This window comes from Fukomys damarensis, unplaced genomic scaffold (genome assembly GCF_012274545.1).
Source record: "Fukomys damarensis isolate Sample0158 unplaced genomic scaffold, DMR_v1.0_HiC HiC_scaffold_5, whole genome shotgun sequence".
In the NCBI taxonomy this organism is placed as follows: domain Eukaryota; kingdom Metazoa; phylum Chordata; class Mammalia; order Rodentia; family Bathyergidae; genus Fukomys; species Fukomys damarensis.
The window spans coordinates 62014857-62025609 of NW_022900917.1; the positions used below are offsets into that span (position 1 = coordinate 62014857).

The window sequence follows — 10753 nt, forward strand, 5'->3', positions numbered from 1 at the left end:
GTCCCCGGCACGTGAACTGGTCTGGTCACCGCTCGCCTCGCCCGGCGGGAGTCACAGGACAGCGGCTGGACGCGGGGCCTCTCCCACGGCCCGTGCAATCCAACTCCCAGGGGCTGGCGGAGCTTGCGGACACCGGCCCGGCGTTGTTAGAACCAGGGTGCCAGGTGCGGGACGGCCAGGCAGGCAGGATCTGCCCCTCCCCTCCAGCCTTAAGTATTAAAAGACTTTAACGCATCTGTTAGCACACTTGGGGTTTCCTGGCTTTGCATATGTGGGTAGACACTTTCTTCCCAACCCCTTTTAAAAGTTAAATATATCACTGGGGGTGTAGCTCAGTGGTAGATGGGTGCTTAGCATGTGCGAGACCCTGGTCTGATTCCCCGGCACCAAATGAATACATGACACAAAAGGAGAGATGTATGATTTGACGTACATGTGATACCTAACATTCATAGAGAAAGAAGGTGGGGGCTACCAGGGATGGGGAGGCAAAAGAGGAGATGGCATTTAGGGTTTAACGGGTATAGTTCCGTTTGGCGTGATGAAAACATTCTGGAGATGGACGGTGGTGACAATTGCACAACCAGTGGACCGTGCTGAATACCGCTAACCTGTCTACTTAACAGTGGTCGGGCGTTGGTAGCTCAGCGGGAAGTACACGAGGCGCTTGCTTCAGATCCCCAGCACACACATCTGAGTTCCATCCCCAGCACCAAAAAAACCCAAAACCAAAAACCAAACAGGTTAAAAAGTGGTAGATTTTATGTTGTTACCACAGTAAAAAGCTGGCAGGAAAGGAGGGAGAGTGGATGAGAGGAAGATAGCAAAAAAAAAAACAACCCCCCCCCCAAAAAAAAACGTTAAATCTATAAAGGAAGCATCAGTCCTGAGCCTGCAGCAGTCCTTTCTGTGACTGGGATTCCCTGGCTTCCTCCCCTTGGGTCCTTCCCTTTCAGGTTTGGTGGATAAAAATACTGGATGCTCAGTTAATTTGAATTTCAGAGAAACAGTGAATAATTTTTAGTATAAATATGTTCATGCTTTGTTTAGGCTGTACTTATGCTACAAAATTATTCATTGTTTATCTGAAATTCAAAATTAACTAGGCATTTTTATATTTTTATTTGGTAAACCTGGCAACCCTCCTCTCCTCTTAGTACACTGTCCCTCCCTACCCCTACTGTTGAGACAGTTGGATCAAGCTGGAGTGAGAACGTTGTCTTGTCTCACTGGCTGCACCATGTATAAGGTCCCCACTGGAGATAAGGAACTGTGGGTTTCCACCTATGTTGTAGACTGAACGTCTGGATCCTGCCAGATAGGTAGGTAGGTAGGTGGGTAGGTGGGTAGGTAGCTATCTCCTCAGTGTGATCATGTTTGGAGTGGGTCTTTGGCAGGCAATCAGGGTTTGATGAGGCCGTGACCTTAGGGCTCTCACCATGAGCTGAGTAAAAACAGTACTGTGGCCCCCAACCCACACATGAGGCCTCCAGATTTTTGAGGACACCGAGAAAAGACAGCTGTTTGCAAACCCAAAAGGGAGCCCTCACCAGGAACCAGTTGTCCCTCCCCTTGGTTAATTCAAACTGCAAACATGCTTCTTCCTCACCAACCTGAGCAATAGCTGAGTGCCTTACAGTGCCCAGGACTCAACAGAGAAGGGAAAAGTGCCATACACAAGATCCAGCCAGGCCCAGGAGAAGCAGCCTGTCATAATGAAGAGCACACAGCTTTAGGGGATATGGCACTCATTCTTCATGCGACCTTGGGCAAGTCATTTAATAAGACCTCAGTTGCCCTATTGGAAATGGGGGTGAAGAGTGTCTGCCTCGCCTCCTCTTGAGTGTTACAAAATATGTCAAAGTGCTTGTAATCTGTAAGGTTTATTTGAATATCTGTGTAAACACACACATGCTCACACACACACACACACACCACATCACATATCAAGCCTGGCTGTGTCTATTCACAGAAGTGCTGCCAGACATTACCCGTGATGCAGGAACTAGACAGCAAAGTCAGTCCATCCTCCAGACCAATCATACTCAACTTCATAAGAGTTCTCTATCTATTGACTACTCACAAGCTCAGCCCAAACCTGATTTTAGAGTTCTTACAAGCAAGGTTGTGAAGATATTTAATCACAACCCCTCAAGCTGCAATGGAAATCCTTGATCTCAGTCAAGAGAAGAAAAGGCTGGATGGACAAAGAGATCCTATGTGTTCTTGCAAGCCACTTGGGATCTAAGTTGGCCTGGAAGTGATAGATTGTAGGGAGAGCCCCTGGTAGTCTTGCCAAGGCTGCTAACACTTTCTAGCCTCTGGGACTCCTATGGTCCATGGGCGTTGACTTCAGAAATTTCTCCTGCTCAAAAATCAATTGCCTAATTGTACACAAATAACAGACTCAATGAGAGAGAAATTAGGGAAACAATTCCTTTCACAATAGCACCCCCCCCAGAAAAGAACTATCTAGGTATTAACCTAAACAAAGGAAGCAAAAGACCTCTACATTGAGAACTACAACACTCTGAAAAAAGAGATCTAAGAGTATATAAGAAAATGGAAAGATATCACCTGCTCCTGGGTAGGACCAACTGATATGGTGAAAATGGCCATACTTCCAAAACTGCTATATTGATTCAATGAAATCCTGATTGAAATCCCTACAGTATATTTCACAGAACTAGAGAAAACAATACAAAAATGTATTTGGAATCAGAAGGAACATAAAATAGCAAAAGCCATTCTAGGCAACAGAGACATGGCAGGGGGTATCACAATACCTTACTTGAAACTATACTACAAAGCTACTGTGTTAAAAACAGCATGGCACCAGCAAAGAAACAGACCTGAGGATCAGTGGAATAGATTAGAAGTTGCAGAAACAACTCTAGGCATACTCAGCTACCTCATCTTTGACAAAGGAGCTAACAATCCTCAATGGAGGAAAGATAGCCTCTTTAAAAAATGGTGTTGGAAAAACTGGATTTCAACTTGCCAGAGACTAAAACTAGGCCCCTATCTTTCACCATGAACTAAACTAAAATCAAAGTGGATTAAAGATTTAAATATTAAAACAGAAACACTAAACTTGTTGGAAGATAAGCTAGGTAGAACTCTTGAAGACATTGGCAGAGGAAAAGACTTTATGAACAAATTCTCAGTAGCATGGAAACTAGCACAAAGAATCAACAACTAGGATCTCATCTTTTAAAAAAGCTTCTGCACTTCAAGAGAAAACCCCAACAGAGCTAAGAGACAACCTATAATGCAGGAAAACATTTTTACCAGCTGTTTGTCAGACAAAGGTCTACTATCTAGAATATATAAAGAATTCAAAAAATCAAGCCCCCAAATATAAAGACCCAGTTCAAAAATGGGCATCTGAAATGAATGAAATGACATTTCTCAGACAAAGAAGTAAAAGCAGCAAATAAATTTATGAAAAAATGTTCAACATCACTGGTTATTTAAAAGATACAGATGAAAACAACACTGAGATTCCACCTCACCCAAGAAAGAATGGCTGCTGTCAAGAAATCAACCAATAACAAATGCTGGAGGGGGTGTGGGGAGAAAGGAACCCTTCTTTATTGTTGGTGGGACTGCAGACTGGGGCAACCACCGTGGAAATCAATATGGAGATACCTTAAATAACTAGGATTGGAAGTCCCATTTGATGCAGCTATTCCCCTGCTGGGTATCTTCCCAAAAGAATAAAGAATCAAGGGCTGGGGATTTAGCTCAGTAGTTCTGGTGACTGCCTTGCAACCACAGGACCTGAGTTTGATCCCCAGTACCAAAAAAAAAAAAAAAAGAATCAAATTACAGTGATATATGCTCATCCATGTTTATAGCAGCACAGTTTGTAAGCTAAAACTTGGAAACAGCCCAATTGCCCATCAACTGGAGACTGGATAAAGAAGATGTGTTTTTGTTTTTGTTTTTTTTTGGTTGTCTTTTAAAAATAAAATGGAATACTACTCAGCCATAGAGAATGAGAAACTAGAGACATTTATAGCTAAGTGGATGCACATTGAGGACACGCTCTTAAGTGAAATTAATAGGACAGATGTGTAAATACCATATAGTTTCTCTGGTGTGACAAACTAAAAGTGTAAATAAGGGTCCAAATGTATAATTGATATTTTGTAATAGGAAGAAAAGGTCTAAAGGTATTGAGCAAATGGGAGGGGTTGGGGAAAAGTAAAAGGGGAAGAGAAAAAAGAAATGGAAACAGAGTCTTTGTAAATATGGAAGGGTGGAGGGGGGAAGGGAGGCTAGAGGAATGGGAAGAGAATAAGAACCAAGATATGTCATGTAGGGGAACAAGATCCCAATGATGAGCGGGGCGCGGTGGTGCACGCCTGTAATCCCAGCACTGGGGAGGCTGAGGCTGGAGGATCACTGTGAGTTCAAGACCAGACTGGGCTAGACAGTGAGTTCCAAGTCAGTCTCAACCAAAAAATAAAAAAAAAGATACCAAAGATGAATGTAACTGTATTGTATATCTAAAATGTACCAATAAAAAATATATAAAAAAAGAAATTCCTCCTGGAGGTGTGAAGAGAGTATGGCAATGTCCTGAGCTCCAGCTCCACAGAAAGAAAGCTAGAAACAAGACTGAAAATGTCACAGAAATCATTTCCAATTTTAGCCCTGGTGCCACTGTTCTTGGAACAAGCACTTCTCTGGAGACCATTTTCCCTCCAGCATTAAATTTCTCCAAGACACATTGCTTTTTGGGGAGATTCTCAAAGATGCCCGGAGAAAGGAAAATAGAAAGTCTCCTAACAGACAAATAGACAGATGAAGACAGGTAGAAAATACAGCCACCTTCTCTTGCTTAGGTGTCTAAATGCCTGAGTCCATAAAGTTTGTCCAGGGAGCACTGTGCTCTGCAGTCAAAGGTAAGAAATCTTTGGGTGACCCCATCACTGGCACCAGAGCCAGTTTTATTAAACACCATGGATCCCATGCCAGAGTACCTCACCATACTGAGCTGCCCAGAGTTGGACCTTGGACTGACCTCCGTAGGAAGTGCTGAGGGACCACCTACTTCTGTGAAATCTACAGTCCCGAAGGCCTCACCAGACAATGGATCCCACTACATGTTGTGTAGGGATGTTCTCTGAGAGGCAGTAAAGCATAATGGTTATGAGCAAGGCCTCTGGGACTAGACTGCCTTGGCTGGAGTCTTTATTGTGCTTAGTATCTGTGTGATGGCAGCATGCTACTTGTTTCCTCTTCTATACATTTAGAATCCATAACCGTCCGCATAATGAGGCTTAAACAAGTCAATATAATCTCAAGTGTTTAAAATGATGCCTGAGGTACTGAAGGTATAGCTCAACATTAGAGTACTTGCCTAGCATGCACAAGGCTCTAGGTTCAATCCCCAGCACCACAAGAAGAAAAAAATGAATGGATAAATGGGTAAACAAATTGTAAACATACAATGAAATATTACTCAGCTATAAGTAGCCATACATGTTTCTATGTGGATGAACCTAAAAACCACTATGGTAAGGGAAACGAACTAGACAAAATAGGTCATGCATTATATAATTTCATTAATATGAAATGTCCAGAATAGGTTTATTTGTAGAGACAGAAAGCAGATTGGTGGTTTCCATGGCCTGGGAAGAGAGGAGTATTAGAAGTGGCTGTCTAATGGGTAGAAGGTTCGATTTGGGTGATAATAAGCCCTGGAACTGCACAGGTGTATGGGTTGCACAGCATATGAATGCACTAAATGCCAGTGACTGTTCATTTTCAATGGATAATTTTATGGGAATTTCATCTCAATTTTTGAAAGTGAGATGTCAGGGCATGAGAAGTGCTGTGAGGACTAGTTAGTATTCTCCTTCATGGTTCCCTGTCACACTGATACAGGGCCAGTACCATGTCTTAAACTTTCACATCCTCCTTGGTATGAGATTTGTGGGGCTATGAGGTGGAATCAGAGACCATGAGAGTTTAGAAAAGCCTGAGACCTCAGAACCACTGCTCCAGGGATAGTGGAGAAGGGGCGGGGCCACAGCACTTCCTGTGCTTCCTCCTGGGGTGACTTTTCCTTTTGGCGGCTGCAGGGTGAAGAAGACCTGGTCTTTCCTTTGTCACCAGTCTCTCAGCACACCTTGGCTGACATCTTGCCAGGAGCTTTCAAACAGGTGGGGAAGCAGACATGACGTGTGTCTTGATGGAGGGAGTGGCGCCAGGGTGTTTGAGAACATGCTGTTATTATGAACACATACATAAATAGATACAAGGTCTAAATAGAATGGAGATTTACTTCTCACTGATAGTACACCCAAATCAACAGATGACATTGCAGGATACTTTACATCATGGGACCCAGGTTCTTTCTATCTATGGTTCTGAGCCTTTAGCATGGGACCCAAAATTGCTGTGCTCGATCGAAGCAAAGAAGAGCAGGGAGAAGGGCATGGGGTGGGTTTGCTGGAAACAGTGTCTATCACTCTTGTGTCTATTCCATTGGCTACTGCTTGTTTAAATGTCCACCTCCCACTGCAGGGGCAGCTGGGAAATGTAGTGCACTATGGACCCAAGACACAGAGCTAGTCAGTTTCTGCCATGGTCATCAGGAAGTGAGAGATACACAGGTGAATGTGGAGTCTTTCCCACTCCACAAGGCCACAGGCAGTTCGGCGATGATGAAAAGCAGAGCGGGTGGGAATGAGATTCGAGAGGTGAGGAGGAACGGGACTATGATATACCATCTTGGGAGCTCCCACTCGTGCTAGCCTATGTGCTTCATAATATACTCATGCAGTCTCAGTGACGTTAGAGTATCTGTCTGTGGAAGAAGAGGTGGGAGATGTTGTAGGTTTATTTATTTCCCCATATAAACTCATTTCCTAACAGCTCTACCGAGCTTTGTTGTATGAAAACTACTCATAGATGCACAATATTTAATTCTTATAAGTGCTTGCTTTGGCGTCACATATACTAAAATTGGAATGATACAGAGATTAGCATGGCCCCTGTACAAGGATGGCACGCAGATTTGTGAAGCGTTCCATATTTTTTCCCAAGCAACCTGACTTTTTTTCCAGTATGTTCTGTATATAGTTAGCAAAGAGCAGCAGCGAGGATCAGGCATACAGCCACCTGTTAGCCATGATGATGAAACCATTGGGTCAGCTTGTGCTGTTTCCTGCAAGCCAAATACTACATGAATGATCAATTCTAGGAGGAGAAAGGGCATTCCTTTAAGTACCTACAGGATGCAGCTCTCCGTGATAAGCAGGGCATTTGAGGACCTCAGTCAACTTTGGGGTTGCCATGCACATGAGATTTAGAATCGTGATACATCCTCTTGGGTGGCAGTTTCCAAAGACACTACTAATATGCAGAAAGCCTTCCAGCTCTCTGATGCTGGCCACTACTGTTTAATGGTCAGTTAAACCTGTGATAATGGTTGGAAGTGGGTGTGATTATGAAATTGTAGGCTGTTTTAGAACTTGTGAATGAAAACGAATCCAACAGTTCCATGTGAAGATGTTGAGCCATTTCTATCATGCATTCCTGTATCTTGGCAGAAAAATATGACGATTAAAAAATAAAAAAAAATTCTTATAAGTTGGTGAGGAAAATGTTACCATCACTCCTTTTCCATTGGAGTAAAATGAGGCTTAAGAAGTTTAAGAACCTATCCTCCCACTTTATTCTCTGAAATGCGGTACAGCTCTATTGCTCAGTCTGGCTTTGAACTCCAGGAATCCTCTTGTCCCAGTCTCCCAAGTAGCTGAGACTTTGGGTGTGTACCACTGTACCTTACTTAAAACCCACCTCTTAATAATAAGAACTCTGAGTCACTGTATCACACTACCTCTCAAAGAATTCCTGCGTGTCCTAGAAAGGAGTCTGCCCCAGAGCAGAGTGTGCTGCACCCTGGAGGGACGGCCAATGGCCTTGAGAGAAGCTGTCCATCTCCAGTGTTCAAATTGGCCTCCTTTAGATTTGCTCAGAATTATCTAAAGTCAGTGGCTCAGGATGGCAGGAAGGGATCAGGAAGCCATGAATTCTTCCTCTTTGGGGTTGTACCTGCTCCCAAGTGAAAAAGGAGAAAGAGGATCAGGGAGCTTGTGCATCCTCTCTGAGCCCAGAACGACCCACCTAAAGACCTTAGACCTTTCCTACCAACCCTATTTTTACCTTCTCTGCAGGAGTTCGGGAGCTAAGCAGGTGCTACAGGCCAGGCTGGGATTCATCAGGCACAGGCAAAGTGCCTGGGACTCACAGAAAGATGATAATTAAAACCAGAAGGGGAAAAAAATGAACTTTGGATGGAAGAAGATATTTTAATATATAATATCAATATATTTAGCTCTATACCAACACAGTTATAAAATATAATTCAATACTTTTTAACTTAGGAAGACGGCACTAAAGCAATGCCTAGTCTACAAAGTCATAATGAGTTATTGTGTAAGACTAAGGAGGTAAAGAAGAGGTGTGTGTGTGTGTGTGTGTGTGTGTGTATTTCCAGGAAGACACTGAGGACCCAGGACTTCAGGATCTCAGCTGTCTAGCTCTTAGACTTCAAGTCCATAGCTCATCTTGCTGTACTCCATGTACCATGACACTATGAGACTTGGAACCTAACTCCAGTGCCCACTGTCTGCCCCTGTGTTACAAATGCTGCACCCCTCCCTTCCCTGGCATTTCCACAGCCCTGAAATCCCACTTGTGTGGGAGCTGTGTGCAGGGCAGCAGGTCTCATCCTCAGGGAGGATTATCCCAGCCTCTCTCAGCAACAGCACATGGCTGGGTTCATATCCAGGAAGTGGGAGGCCAGAGGTGGGTGGCTGCCCAGAGCGCACAGCTCAGAAAGTGGACAGCCAGCAGAAGACTCCTGGTGACTATCAGCAAGGAAGGTACCCTAAGGGGCAAGGCTAAATCTCAGAGGTGGGGTCATGAAAATCAAGCCAATTCTGGCCAGAAATCTGAAGCTTGAAAAAATCCAGCCCTGGGGAAAGAATTTAAATTATAAACATTTAAAAGTATGAAATGTGAAATGATCCCTTAAGGTGCTTATTTAACAACCGAATCATTCTAACACAATGAACTGTATGCGTAAAGTCCTCCCCCGAACAAGTACCCACACTACCACCCATCCTCTGACATCTTCTTTGTTCTCCTTACTAATAGCAGAGGTGCTTCTTGTCTTGCACATCCATGAGCTCCTCAAAACATTCCACCTTTTCAGGAGCTGTTAAGAAGAAAATTATTTCCCATTTTGTGCAGAGGGTATGCCTCTCTGATTTTAAAGTTTGGAACATAAGTAACTAGTATGCAAATTGGGCCTCTGGTACACAGATGTTCATGCAGAGATCGTAAACTAAGAAGGACAGGAAAGGTGTGTGAGACAGGGGTAGTGGTCATTTGGAGGTGTAGGAGAAGCTAATGGCAGAGGATCTGGGTAACTCTGGGTGACTAGAGGAGGCCAAGTCCCAGCGGGGAAACTGGGAACCAGGCAAAAGAGGTCTATCATATGTGGTCACCAGTTACATGGGGGTGTTGAGTATTTGAAATGTGGCTTGTTGTGACTAAGAACTAGGAGTTACTTTAATTTTAACAAATTTTTATTTTTGTTTTTTTGTTTTTTGAGACGGGGTCTCACTATGTAGTTGAGACTGATGTGAACTCACTATGTAGCCCAGGCTGGTCTCGAACTCACAGCGATCCTCCTGCCTCAGCCTCCTGAGTGCTGGGATTACAGGAGTGAGCCACCATGCCCGGCTTAACTAATTTTTAAATGAACATTAAAAGGGATACTCCATTAAGTTATTGGATCAATTTAAGTATGTGTGAGACAATTTAGATTTGTGAATCCACTTTTTCAATGTAAACCTTGTGAAATCTAAATACAAGCCACATATTTTCAATAAGAACCTGGCCTCTATATTAGTCACTAGTCTGTTGCTGAGACCGAATACCCAACATAAATAATTTAAAGGTGAAAAGATTTATTCTGACTCACAGTTTCAGAAGTTTCACTTCATGGTAAGCTGGCTCCATCACTTGAAGCAGAAACATCATGGCAAAAGGGCAGGAGGGAGGAAAGCTGCTTACCTCATGGCAGCCAGGAAGCAGAAAAAGCAAGAGCCAGAGGAAAAAGGGCCATGAGTATGATAAGGTATGTTCCCAGGGATCTAATTCCTCCAACCACAGCCCCAGGAGCTGGTTTAGTTATAAACTAACTCATCGATGGATTAATCCTCACGATCCAAAAACCTGTCTAGGCTACCTCAATCCAATCAAGTTGACAGTCCAGATTAACCATCATCACGGCATCCAAATTCAGATGCACTATAATCATAAAATAGACCAAGACTTCTAGGACTGAGTACAAGGAAAGCTATTTTTTCAAGTATTTCAGTAGTAATTTTTATGTGATTTCATACTGAAATGATAATATTTTGGATATATTGAGATAAATTATTAAAATTAATACAAACTCTTGGATGTGGCTATTAGAAACGTTTACACATGTTGTTCACTTTGTATTTATATAGGATGGACAGCTCTTGCAGACATAAAGGCTGCAAAATGGCACCTAATTCTGGCTACAAGTAGACATTAATATGGCAAACAGAAGGCTCCCTGATGGCTTGGTGGAGGTGGGAGGTGGGTGTGAGTAGAGACAACTCCAACCTAACAATGTTAGCCTGTTAATTTCTATCATGAGGCCTAGGTGCCTCTCAGATACCGTAGATATGCC

The 10753-nt window shown here is 43.3% G+C and overlaps 1 non-coding gene across 1 annotated transcript; it reads left to right on the forward strand.

Moving 5' to 3' along the window:
• Positions 1-6951: 6951 nt before the first annotated feature.
• On the forward strand, positions 6952-7055 carry LOC117285036. The gene has a single exon (XR_004516051.1). It is a non-coding gene; the product is annotated as a U6 spliceosomal RNA (small nuclear RNA).
• Positions 7056-10753: the final 3698 nt, after the last annotated feature.